This window comes from Oryx dammah, unplaced genomic scaffold, assembly GCF_014754425.2.
Source record: "Oryx dammah isolate SB20612 unplaced genomic scaffold, SCBI_Odam_1.1 HiC_scaffold_23, whole genome shotgun sequence".
Classification (NCBI taxonomy): Eukaryota; Metazoa; Chordata; class Mammalia; order Artiodactyla; family Bovidae; genus Oryx; species Oryx dammah.
The window spans coordinates 69,370,699-69,382,166 of NW_024070207.1; the positions used below are offsets into that span (position 1 = coordinate 69,370,699).

General features: G+C 37.0%; 1 non-coding gene across 1 annotated transcript; it reads right to left on the reverse strand.

Annotated features, from left to right (window-relative positions):
* Window positions 1-4,884: 4,884 nt before the first annotated feature.
* Window positions 4,885-4,990, reverse strand: LOC120882747. Its single transcript, XR_005725599.1, has one exon. It is a non-coding gene; the product is annotated as a U6 spliceosomal RNA (small nuclear RNA).
* Window positions 4,991-11,468: the final 6,478 nt, after the last annotated feature.

The following is an 11,468-nucleotide window of genomic DNA, read 5'->3' on the forward strand; positions in this document are numbered from 1 at the left end:
GAGTCAATATTCAGTAAAATTGAAGATATGTACAGACCAGTGGTTATCAGTGGGGAGAAGTAAGCAGGTGGGGGGGGTGCAATATAGGGATAAAGGATTAAGAGGTACAAACTATTGGGCATAAAATAAGCTACATGGATATAATGAACAACACCAGGAATATAACCAATATTTTATAATAACTATAAATAGAATATAACCTTTAAAATTGTGAATCATTATATTGTCCATCTGTAACCTATAACATTATAATCAATAATACTTCGATTTTAAAATAAGATTAAAATGATCTGAAGCAAGTATGAAAAATGTCAACATTCAGTTAAGTCTAGATAATAAAAATATGGGTGTCTGATTTTTTGTCCTTTTGTGTATTTGTCATAATAACTGGTAATAAAAATATAATGGTAGAAAATGTCCAGTTTCAAATGGCAACAATTAAAACCCTCAGGACTTAAAAATATGAAACTTAAAAGATCTGTATTAAGAAATCTTTTATATACTTTTGACAATCACAGAGTCTTCAATGTTCTGTTACCGGATGGGACTACTCATAGTACAAAGATGTTCTTTCTTGTATGTATTACTATATAAGTTTAATTTGATCTTTTAAAGACAACAATAGAATTTTTTGAAACTGAAAAAACTGATTCTTAAGCTAATATAAAGAAAAGCTCATATCAAGGAAAGAATAATTCTGGAAAAAATACTAATGAGGAGGAAATTGGTCTTATGAGATATTAAAGTATATTATAAAGATACAGAAATTAAAAGAACTGTGTGGTACTGATATATGAATTAAATGCCCAAATCTTACCTCATCTATGACCACTTTTCTCTATTCTGCTGTAACTTCCTATTCTAAGCCACTGTTATCTCTCACCTAGATTACTACAATATCCTTACTCCCTACTTGCCCCCTGCACACTACCCCACCATACAGTCCATTCTCCACACAGCAGCCAAAATGATCTTTTGAAAACATAGACTGTGTCATTCCTCTGCTAGAAACCATGAAGAGATAGTCACATCAGTGGATTAAAGAATTTAGAAATAGATTCAAATACATAAAAGAGATTGATATATGATAAAGGTAAAATTTCCTATCAGTGGAGAAAAGGTTTATTATTTATTTATTACTTAATAAATGGTGTTGGGACAACTAACTAGTCATTAAAAAAATAAAATAGGTTCCTGGATTCACTCTTTTCCCTAAAAAGGAGTTTTGGAATGTTATATTAAAAAAATGGAACCTTATAAAACTAATTTACTACCTTGTGTGAGAAAGAACAGGTAGTGACTGTGTGGGAGTACCCATGGATAGTGTTCATGTTCTATTTATTGATCTGAATGCTGGTTACAGGGAAGTATTCAGTTTACAAAAATTCATTGAACTACATTTATGACATGTGATAATAATCACTTTTATGTACATTATATTTTAATAAAAAAACTTTTAAAATAAGCAAAATAATGAATTTACTAGAGAAAAGATTGATGAATTTGACTACGTAAAAATCATGGGCTTTATTTCCTGCATGGGAAAAATGCTATAAATAAAATCAAAAGGCACATGAGAAACAGGGGAATAGTTTGTAACACATATAACAAACAGTCAATTTCCTTAATATATAGTTAGTAAGGGAAATTACCAAAATCACTTAATAGAAAAATGGGGAAGGGAATCCCCCAATACTCCAGTAGTTAGGACTCAGCACATTCACTGTCAAGAGCCTGCAACTAGGTTGGGTAACTAGAATCCCAAAGTCTCCAACAAAAAGAAAGAAAGAAAAATGGACGAAATATATGTTAATACTCATAGTAAAATATACAAATAACTTTTCTTTAAAACTTTTTATTTTGTATTGGAGTATAGCCCATTAACAATGTTGTGATAGTTTCAGATGAACAACAAAGGGACTCAGTCATGCATACGCATGTATCCATTCTCCTTCAAACTCCCCACCCATCCAGCCTGCCACGTAGCATTGAGCAGAGTTCCCTGTGTTATACAGTAAGCCCTTGTTGGTCATCCATTTTAAATGTAGCAGTGTGTACGTGTCCATCCCAAACTCCCTAACTGTCCCTTCTCCTCTTTCCCTTCCCCCAGCCACCACAAGTTTGTTCTCTAAGTCTGTGAGTCTGTTTCTGTTTCATAAATAGTTTGTTTGTATTAATTTTTTAGATTCTACACATAAGTCATGTCATATAATGTTTGTCTTTCTATCTGGTTTACTTCACTCAGTATAACACTTCCTAGGTCTATCCATTTGCTGCAAATGGTATTGTTTCATTCTTTTTATGGCTGAGTTATATTTCTCTAACTCTGTTTTTCTTTCTCAAAATTGCTTTGGCCATTCAGGGTCTGTTGTGTCGCCAAACAAATTTTAAAATTTGTTGTCCTAGTTCTGTGAAAAATGCCATTAGTAATTTGATAGGCATTGCATTGACTCTATATTGCTTTGGGTAGTATAGTCATTTTGAAAATATTCATTCTTCCAATCCATGAATATGATATATCTTTCCATCTGTTTGTGTCTTATTCGATTACTTTCATTAGCATCTTACAGTTTTCAGAGTATGGGTCTTTTGTATTCTTCAGCAGGTTTATTTCTAGGTATTTTATTCTTTTTGATGATTAAATGGTTTTTATTTTTCAAGTTGTTGATGTAATGTACCACATTGATTGATTTGTGGATATTGAAAAATCCTTGCATCCCTGGGATAAATCCTACTTGATCATGGTATATGGTCTTTTTAATGTGGATTCAAAACATTAGTAATGTGCAAAGGATTTTTGCATCTATGTTCATCAGGGATATTGGCCTGTAATTTTCTTCTTTTGTGCGTGGCATCTTTGGCTAGTTTTGGTATCAGCATGATGGTGGCCTCACAGAATACATTTGGAAGTTTTCCTTCTCTGCAATATTTTGGAACAGTTCCAGAAGGATAGGTGTTAATTCTCTAAATGCTTGATAGAATTCACCTGTGAAGCCATCAGGTCCTGGACTTTGGTTTTTTGGGAATTTTTTATCACAGCTTCAATTCAGTGCTTGTGATTATTCTTTTCATATTTTCTATTTCTTCCTGGTTCAGTCTTGGGAGACTGTATCTTTCTAAGAATTTGTCCATTTCTTCCAGGTTGTCCATTTTATTGGCATACAGTTGCTTTCTTATGTTGTTTTGTATTTTTATGGTGCAAGTTGTAACTCTGCTTTTTCGTTTCTAATTTTATTGATTTGAGCCCTCTCCCTTTTTTCCCTGATGAGTCTGGCTAAAGGTTTATAAATTATGTTTATCTTTTCAATGAAGCAACTTTTAGTTTCATTGATCTTTGCAATTGTTTTCTATGCCTCTGTTACATTCATTTCTGCTCTGATCTTTATGATTTCTTTTCTTTTACTATCTTTAGGTTTTTTTTTCTTCTTCGTCTAGTTGTTTTAGGTGTAAGGTTAGATTATCTATTAGAGATTTTTCTTGTTTCTTGAGGTAAGATTGTATTGTTATAAACTTTCCTCTTAGAATTCCTTTTGCTGAATCCCATAGATTTTGGAGTGTTGTGCTTTCATTTACAAATATAAATGAAAATTACATTTTCATTTCCATTTGTCTATAGGTGTTTTCTGATTTTCTCTTTGATTTTGTCACTGATCCATTGCTAGTTTAGTAGTGTATTATTTACTTGCCACATATTTGTGTACTTATGTGTGTGTGTGTGTGTCACCCCATGAACTCTAGATGCCAACCTCCTCTGTCCCTGGGATTTCCCAGGAAGGAATACTTGAGTGGGATGTCATTTTATTCTCCAGGGGGTCCTCCCAAAGAAGAGATTGAATCTGAGTCTCTCACATTGACAGGCAGATTCTTTACCACTGAGCCACTTCATGAATCATAGCCTTATCATATCAAAGGGGCTTGTGTAACTCAAAAAAGCTATGAACCATGCTTCTCAGGGACACCCAAGATGGATGGTTGAAAACTAAGAGTTCTGACAAAACATGGCCCACTGGAGAAGGAAACCACTCCAGTATTCTTGCCTGGAGAACACTTTGGATAGTATGAAAAGCAAAAAGATATTACACTGGAAGTTGAGCCCTCCAGGTCAGAAAGTGTCCAATATGCTGCTGGGGAAGAGTGAAGGACAATTACTAATAGCTCCAGTAAGACTGAAGCAGCTGGGCCAAAGTGCAAAAAATGCTCAGCTGTGGATGTGTCTGGTGATGAAAGTAAAGTCTGATGCTATAAAGAACAATATTGCTTAAGAAACTGAAACATTAGGTCCATGAATCAAGGTAAATTAGATGTAGTCAACCAGGAGATGGCAAGGTTGAGTATCAACATCTTAGGAATCAGTGAACTAAAATGGACAGGAATGTGTTCAATTCCTGGGTTGGGAAGATCCCCTGGAGAAGAGCACAGGCAACCCACTCTAGTATTCTCACCTGGAGAACGCTGGACAGAAGAGCCTGCTGAGCTACAGTCCATGGGGTTGCAAAGAGTTGGACACCATTGAGAGACTAACAGTTACTTACTGCTCTAATGGCAGAAGTGAATAGGAACTAAAGAGTCTCATTTTAAAAATTTATTTTTAATTGAAGGGTACTTGGTTAACAATATTGTGTTGGTTTCTGCCATACACCAACATGAATCAGTCATAGGTATACATATGTGCCCTCTCTCTTAAAACTTCCTCCCACTTTCCACCCCATCCCACCACTCTTAGGTTGTCACAGAGCCCTGGTTTGAGTTTCCTGAGTCATATAGCAAATTCCCACTGACTATCTATTTTACATATGGTAGTAGATATTTTTCCATGCTACTCTCTCCATTCATCCTACCCTTTCCTTCTCCCACGCTGTGTCTACAAGTCTGTTCTCTATGTCTAAAAATATGGAATGCTTCAGAAATTTGTGTGTCATCCTTGCACAAGGGCCATGCTAATCTTCTCTGTACATTCCAAATTTAGTATTTGTGCTGCCAAAGTGACCACTAAAGACCCTCTTTATGAAGGTGAAATAGGAGAGTGAAAAGGTGGCTTGAAACTCAACATTTAAAAAATTAAGATCATGGCATCCATCCCATCATGTCATGGCAAACAGAAGGGGAAAATGTGGAAACAGTGACAGATTTTATTTTCTTCAGCTCCAAAATCACTGCAGATGTTGACTGCAGCTATGAAATTAAAAGATGCTTGCTCCTTGGAAGGAAAGCTATGTCAAACCAGACATCTGTACATGACTACTGGAAAAACCATAGCTTTGACTATGTAGGCCTTTTTTATTTATTTTGTTTTTATTTTCATTATTCTAGGAGGTGCTTCAAAAAAGATCTTACTGTGATTTATGTCAAAGAGTGTTTTTCCTATTTTTTCCTCCAAGAGTTTTATAGTATCTGGTCTTGCATTTGTTGTTGTTGCTGTTGTTCAATCACTAAGTCGTGTGTGACTCTTTGTGACCCCATGGACTGCAGCAAGCCAGGCTTCCCTGTCCTTCACTATCTCCTGGAGTTTGCTCACGCTCATGTCCATTGAGTCGGTGATACCATCCAACTGTCTCACCCTCTGTTGCCACTTCTCCTCCTGTCCTCAATCTTTTCCAGCATCAGGATCTTTTCCAGTGAGTCAGCTTTTCCCATCAGGTGGCCAAAGTATTGGAGCTTCAGCTTCAGCATCAGTCTCTTCAATGAATATTCAAGGTTGATTTCCTTTAGGATTGACTGCTTTGATCTCCTTGAAGTCTAAGGGACTCTCAAGAGTCTTCTCCAGAGCTACAGTTTGAAAACATCAGTTCTTGGGAAAGCATCTTGGTGCTCAGCCTTCTTTATGGTCCAGCTCTCACATCTGAACGTGACTACTGGAAAAACCGTAGCTTTGACTATGCAGACCTTTTTAGGTCTTTAATCCATTTTGACTTTATTTTTATGTGTGGTGCTAGGTAGTGTTCTAATTTCATTCTTTTACATGTAGCTATCCAGATTTACCAGCCCCACTTATTGAAGATACTCTCTTTTTTCCATTGTTTATTCTTGCCTCCTTTGTTACGGATTAGGTGACCATAGGTACATGGGTTTATCTCTGGGCTTTCTGTCCTGTACTATTGATTTATATTTCTGTTTTTGTGCCAGTACCATACTGTTTTGATTACTATAGCTTTTTAGTATAATTTGAAGTTGGGGAGCCTGTTTCTTCCTGCTCCATTTTTCTTTCTCAAGAGTACTTTGACTCTTGGAGTCTTTTGTGTTTCCATACAAATTGTAAAAAAAAATTTTGTCCTAATTCTGTAAAGAATGCCATTGGTAATTTGATAAGAATTACATTTAATCTGTAGATTCCTTTGGATAGTATATTCATTTTCACTATATTGATTCTTCCAATCCAAGAACATGGTTTATTTCTCCATCCATTTGTGTCCTCTTTGATTTCTTTCATTGGAGTATTATAATTTTATAAGTATAGATCTTTTGCTTCCTTAGGTAGATTTATTCCTAGACATTTTTTTTTGTTGTGATGGTAAATGGGATTATTTCCTTAATTTCTCTTTCTGCCTTTTTGTTAGTGTATAGGAATGCAAGAGATTTCATGCATTAGTTTTGTATCCTGCAAGTTTACCAAATTCACTGATTAGATCCAATAGTTTTCTGATGGAATATTTAGGATTTTCTATGTATAGTAACATGTCATCTGCAAACAGTGACAGTTTTTGTGTCTTTTCTTTGGACATATCCTTTCTCTTTAATACAATGGAATTATTTTGGATACCATAGTTTGTTTCCCCCTTTTTTCATTCTGTCCCTCTGTCATGACTGTAAACTGAATTTTCAATTCAGTTCAGTTCAGTCGCTCAGTCATTAGTGGGAGACAATTAGGCCTTTAAGTGTTTATAGTTGGTGCCATCTGCCCATATTATGTTGCTGCTTACCTTATTCTGTGTGACTTGTATGCCATACTTCTAAGGCTCTCTTTCCTGTTTCATAAGTTTGTGAATCCGTTCTAGCTATCCCTCAGGTATACCATGATCCTTGTTGTTGATTTCAAAGCCCCAAAGGATGATAGACTTTGTTAGAAACCAAATCAAGAAGTGTGAAAGCCTTAAAAACATGGAAGAATACGGCGGCTTTTACAATTAATGTTGCAGGGGTGGGGGGGACAGTGAAATAAATTACTAAAAATTAAAAAAAAAAGTCAGAACAAAAAAGCAATACACTAAAAGAGACTGGGGCAGTAATGCCTTGGCTTTGAGAATCTGCTTGGCACAGCAACAGCTTAAAGACGTTGGCAGCAGGCAGAGAAAGTACAGCGTGTTGTAAATGAACAGAGAATCACAGCCTAGGAGACCATTTTAGTTTTAGAAATGTCAGAAAGCAAACCAGAGGTTCATCAGGAAATGAAGATTGAGAAGGCTTAAGATCTTAGTGGTCAAATTTGGCTTATATGAAAAGGAAAAGAAGGATAACCCCACCCCCCAAATGTCCCCAGGCCTAAAAGCTTTTTGGTATAGAGTAAGAAAAAGGAGAGTATATGCTCTATTATTAGGTCAAGGAAGATAACTCAGGTCAAAGAGATTTAACAGAAAAAGAAAGATGAGAGTAAACTGGAATGACCTCTCATTGCCCCTCCTCTTCCCACAAACTAGCCCAGGCCCAGAAAACTATTGAGGAGCCCTCTGAGTATTACAGACAAAGTGTCATTAATAAGAGCAGATTACAGTCCTTTTCATGACAGATTATAAAATACTCAGGGGAAAAAAATCAAGAGAAAAAGACCACAAGAGCAGCATAGGATACTTCAGGCATTATTTAATGAATTTCAGGAGACACCACTTGTGACTGGGGAAGCAGCTATAGTTTGGAGCAAAGAGGAAGATGCCCATAACACTTAGAGAGTTAGAGCTCTAAGGGAAGAGGAGAAAAGATGAAATCACTAAACTAGGATTTCAATATGTATGGATCTGGTGTAGGTTAGATATTGGAATGATGCAAAGATATCACCTGAAAGAAATTCTTCTATTCAGGGATGTGAAGATGGATAAGGTAGTTTTATTTGAACTGTGAATGCTTTCTGCAGACTTAGAACTTTTCTTCTTTTTAATATTTATTTATTTTTAGCTGTGCTGGGTCTTCATTGCTGCACCCAGGTTTTGTCTAGTTGCAGTGAGTGGGGACTACTCTTAGTTGTAGTTCATGGGCTTCTCACTGTAGTGGCTTCTCTTATTGCAGAGTATGGGCTCTAGGGTGCATGGGCTCAGTAGTTGTGGTGCTGGGTTCAGTAGTTGTGGCTTGCGGGCTCAAGAGTGCTGGCTCGGTAGTTGTGGCATATGGGTTTACTTGCTCTACGGCATGTGGGCTCTTCCTGGAGCAGGGATTGAACCTGTATCCCCTGCACTGGGAGGCGCATTCTTAACCACTCCACCAGGGAAGCCCCTAGAACTTCTTTTCTTTACAGTTCTTACTGTGGGAGGAATCCCCTAAGGTAAAGCCTGGAGTATGTTAAGAAAACAAATGTCTTAAACACAAAAGAAAGAGAAGGAAAAGGAAAGACAAAAGACAATATGGTCCAACAAATAGTGTTAGCATTATGCATGGTAGGGAATGTACAGAACCTTAAGAAATAAATTGGGGAGAAATAGAAAGAAATAGAAATAGAAGCATATGCTACTACTTCTGGGGGTAGAGTGCAAAAGAATGTTATATTACAAGTTATTAAAAACCAAAGGGAATGCAAGGTTTCAGGAAAGAAGACATGACAGCAGATACACTGGTACTCACTGAGTGGGTGAGTGCCTTTGGAAGTTATCAACAGCAGCCCCTTTGGTTTAGGAATTTGTCAAGGGTTCTTTCCTTATTGGGTCATTTGTGAGAACAAGGGATGAACCTTCCTTAAAAGGCAGGTTTTGTAGTCTGAAGGAACTTGGAGCAGAGAGTGATAACAACAGTCACTGTGACATAGAGCAAAATCCTTGGTATCTTGCTGGGGACAGAGATGTATATATAGATGAACAAGAGACTGATACTGTGAAGACTGTTAGGCCATAAATTTCACTCAGAGAGCTATCTTTTATAAATGTAAGGTACCTTCTCATAACTGGAGGAGGGTATGGCAATCCACTCCAGTATTCTTGCACAAAGAATTCCATGGACAGAGGAGCCTGGGATCATAAAGTGTCGGACATGACAAAAGCGACTTAGCATGCACCTTCTCAAACAGGAAGTAGATGAGACTGTTAAGAATACAAGAGTCAAAGAGAAGTGAAAATGAAAATATAGTTGACCCTTGATCAACACGAGGTTTAGGGGCACCAACATTCCCCTCAATCAAAAATACAGATATAAATTTACAGTTGGAACCAATTCCTTATCCATGGTTCTACATCTTTGGATTCAACCACCCTTGGATTGTATCTTGTACTATATGCATGCATGCATGCTAAGTCGCTTCAGTTGTGTCCAACTTTTTGCAACCCCATGAACTGTCGCCTGCCAGGCTCCTCAGTCCATGGGATTCTTCAATCAAGAATATTGGAGTAGGTTGCCATGCCCTCCTCCAGGGATCTTCCCAACTCAGGGATCAAATCCCCATTTCTTACATTGGCAGGTGGATTCTTTGCCCACTGAGCTACCTGGGAAGCCCATCAGGTACTATATGAAAGTGAAGTTGCTCAGTCATGTCCTACTCTTTGCGACCCCATGGACACCAGGATCCTCCATCCGTGGGATTTTCTAGGCAAGAGTACTGGAGTGGGTTGCCATTTCCTTCTCCAGGGATTCTTCCCGACCCAGGGATCCAACCCAGGTCTCCCGCATTGTAGACAGACGCTTTACTGTCTGAGCCACCAGGAAATATAGTACATGATAAATATTTATTTTAAAAAAAACCATACATAAATGAACTCATGCAATTCAAACCTGTGTTATTCAAAAGTTAACTGTATTTTAAATATGTAGGATGGATAATGAAGAAAAGGGGGGGCTTAGAAAGGATGAAGAGATTTGAGGGACCACTACAATGAATGTGATACTAAAAGAAGACAGAATGTGAGCCTGTCTATCCCAGCTATCTGAAGACAAAACTTGTGCCCTTAAGATCCAATTAGAGAAAAATTCCCATCTATAAAAGAATTAGGACCATCTGATTCCCATACTCTAATGGAGGCATCCACATATTGTACAGTTTCTTCTCACAGAGTGACAGTTAAGCACAAAGTGAGAATAAAGAGAAGGATCACAGCTTCCTCACCTCTACTACCTCCCTCACAGAGGACCTAATAATTTGATTGGATCCCTTGAGCCATGTTTGCTAGTGTGTTTAGGCTGGTCACTATGGATTGAAAGATCTTTCTCTTTAGTGCTTTTTTTTTTCTTTTGCCATTCAGAGATATTAAAACACTAAGCCAGAGTCTTCTGGGTGCCCAACCATCTTGCTTTCCTGTGTCCTTCACTTGATATTTCATGTAGTTAAGAGTTCTTATCAATTCAATGGTCAATTACTAAGGTTGGGACTTGGCAGGAGAATGTGAAGTCCTTTTTGGACCCTGAGCTGAGGTTATTTACTGAAACCTAGCTTTACAGAGAGCCCTGTACCAAAGTACTGGGCACTAACTCCACTAATCACAAATTAATGTTTTAATTTCTATTTATCTTTGAGCCTTATGTATATCTTTCCTTTATGACCTTTGCATGGGTTAAGTTGAAACAATCATTCCTGAGTCCCTGCCTGTAACACCAAATTACTATCATCAAAAATCTTATGTTAGTACCTAGCAGGCAGGACTTATGGGATTGGGACTTACAGGACTGACCACATCCAACAGGATATGATCAAGAAACAGACTAGAAGTGAAAAGAGGTTGGTCCCTGGAACCATCATCACTAATACTTTATTTTATGATCTCTAGTTAAAACTTGTCATAGAATCCTTTTCATCTGTAGTTCACACTTTTTATGAACAGCTCCATCTAAAAGCCCCTGTATCAATGAAATCCTGGTGGAAATGAAGTTAGCTTATTATCGTTAAGCTGGTCAATCATTTGGGGGTGGAGGGACAAAGCTAATTTTTCAGTAACTGGAAATAATGTTGCCTTTCTTTCCTATGTCTACTGTTTCTTGTGGCCTCTTGCTGTAGAGATGATGAGTGACTTATTTCTTTTTATATATTTCTCCATACTTCCCAAATTTTCCAAACTGTATGCTTACCATTTTGATAATCAGGGAAAAGAAAAAAAAAAAGGAAAGAAAATTCCATAAATTTAAGAAATTGAATCAGAAGAGAGAAAGAAAGTTTCCTTTACCCATAATTCCAGTCTGGTCTTAGAAATAAAACTCATATCTCTCAGGGGAGAATGTCAGTATTGAAATTCTATGATAAGGGATGATGTTCATCATAACAAATGATAAATAATACACTATTTGCTCATTTAATTTTCATTTTGTCTTTAAATCTCAATATGTCTTTAAATCATTTTTTATTCCTCCTA